Consider the following 2,809-nt stretch of genomic DNA (forward strand, 5'->3'; position numbering starts at 1 on the left):
ACCCACAAACACACACAAACACACACACACACACACACACACACACACACACACACACACACACACACACACACACAAACAAACAAACAATATGACGAGTACGTGTGATCCCGCAATACAAATCAATCTCACTGCACGAGGCGGCCTAGTTTCTCTACTCACCTTATCGTACTATATATCTCCGCAACTATAAGCAGTGCATTGTTTCACGCAAGACACGCCACAAATGTAGTTGTACCACTTGTGACTGATTGGGCAGGTTCCTTTGACCTAGTCAGGCCGTTGTCAAAGCAGCAGTGACGTTACGGAAATTCGGCAGCTAATTTCGTTATGTGCGGATTACAAGCGGTTTGACATATACCCTCAGGGATGACAGTAATCCTGTGTTGGCGTATTCTGACACGGAGCTTGGTTGTGGAACACCAACCCGACTAAATCGCTTTAAAAAAAAATTATTCACCTCTTTTGCGGAGCTCCGATGCCTACGAGTCTGTAGGGGTGGGGGGAGGGGCAATGTGTCGATGAAAATTCACATAATTAACGTTAATACACCCAAAAAATAACGTTACAAATAATAGAACCAAAATGGAACCATCCATCTTAATTTTATCATGCAAGTGCTTTATTTATTCAACCGATAAATATGATTTGTGCAGGCGCATGCTCCATATATGCAACGGAAAAAGCAGCTGGTTTAAAATTATAAATACGAAGTAGATCGCTCATACTTACGAGTATTTTTTATGAGAAACGGCTATCCCAAATGCTTGGTTTAATAATATTATAAGGCGCCCATACAATAAAAATTTAATTTATTCTAGGATGGGAGTAAGATCTGTGTTCGCGCATCCGTATAACTGCTAAACAAAATATTAGATGGTTAATATTATACTTTTATAACTGAGAGCACTTACTCATGAGTAGTTTGGGATAGAAAATTGTTTCTGAATGTTTCGTTTCTATCATTATATGGCGCCCAATCATTCCATGCAAGGAAATTGCATGGAATCAACCATTCCTCGTCTTTTCTTCATAATAGGGCTCAATATCACATCTTGTTAAGCATATTGTTGTACGTCTAGGTTGCCGTGGAGCCTCGATAACGGCGTTGCTTGGTATTTGTAACACTATTGGTCCAGCATTCTCTCTTAAGGCTGGTTGTTCGGCTTAAGGCTGCATGCTATCCTCCAAACCGTAAAATTTATTTCAGACCATTTTTCGACTTTTCAACGCTCATTTATGATTATCCTAATCAAAATAACGAATATGTCTAACGTAGAAAAAAATGACACCAAAAGTAAACCGGGATATCGTCCAGGGCGTTCCGATCGTAAAGCTAACGCTGTGTATACTGGACAAGCACTGACCTGCGTATCGATAATGTAAATTAGGCAAACACTTCGATAAGCTAAATACACTAAATTAATGTAACTTCTAACTTTTAAAAGTAATTTTTTCACGATTAACTACACCTTGTAGTGTTATCATGGCTCATAGGGTCTATGTCCCCCAGGGTACTGCCGGAACGTACCCTGGTAACTATCTGATATGGTTAGGGTTAGGGCTAGGGTTAGGGTTAGGGTTAGGGTTAGGGTTAGGGTTAGGGCTAGGGTTAGGGTTAGGGTTAGGGTTAGGGTTAGGGTTATGGTTATGGTTAGGGTTATGGTTAGGGTTAGGGTTAGGGAGTAGGCGTAGGCGAGTCCCTACACTCGTTAGTGGAGTAGGCGAGGTACGGTCCGGCATATTAAGCACAACGCACACACCCGAGCGAAAGACGAAATTTTGTTTTCCAGCGTTTCGCGTTCTGCTGAGCGAGCAAGCGCACACAGCTGAGCAAAACATACAGAAACACTGCGTACAGCGCCGCTGTCACATGACATTCAAAATAGCCACCCAATGGACATCCAATTTTGTGTGTCATGTGATATTTTTAAGGATATTGATTGGAGACCGTCTGTGGCGTTTCGCTGTGTAGCAGAACAATTGACGCACACACCCGAGCAAAACATACGCTCAGACGAAACACGCTCCGGAAATCAAACATTGCTTGTTCAGCGAATCACGTTCCGGTGTTTTGCTCGGGTGTGTGCGTTGGGCTTTAGATAGTACCAGGTACGTTCCGGTATACCGGACCGTACCCAGGGTAGGTTCCGGCAGTAACCTGGGGGACATAGACCCTCTTAGCGTTACTATGTGGCACCACAAACAAAGTTAGTTGTAATAAAAGTGTACAGAAATGAAAAAAAGGATTGTGACGTAGAAACTACTATTTGAAGTGCTATTTGAGTGTGTGAGAGCGTGCGTATATCCACCAGGTACGTGAATACTGTCGGTGTAAAGTAATAGTTATCGCAGGATTATCGTTGTAGAAAGAACAAGACCAGTTATTGCACTTCCTTTCATTCCTTGCGGTTCATTAATTCTGCTGGCGCGAACAACCATGGGAAACTGAGCAACATAGGATAGTCCCGCCATCTACCGGCAGAATCGGCTGAATTATCTATTACCATTGTAACGCTTGTGTAACCTGTTGGACGGGCTACACATCTCTAACCCTGTTTGACAGTTTTCGAATTACACGCCCTCGCACACGTACACAAACGCAAGCACACAAATATCACATAATTAGATGGCTCATTGTAACAAAAATCTTGTCTACTAAGACCTGCCATGCAGTATAGATAAGGGAAGAGCAGTTGTTTCCAGGATGCTGGATTGGACCATTTTAATTGACTGGTGAATACTGGATAAATTATTTGTGATTCGGAAATAGAAGTCAACCAAGACGCAGGAAAATCGTAATTACTTA

Source organism: Priapulus caudatus, unplaced genomic scaffold (assembly GCF_000485595.1).
Source record: "Priapulus caudatus unplaced genomic scaffold, Priapulus_caudatus-5.0.1 Scaffold74, whole genome shotgun sequence".
NCBI classification, from domain to species: Eukaryota; Metazoa; Priapulida; class Priapulimorpha; order Priapulimorphida; family Priapulidae; genus Priapulus; species Priapulus caudatus.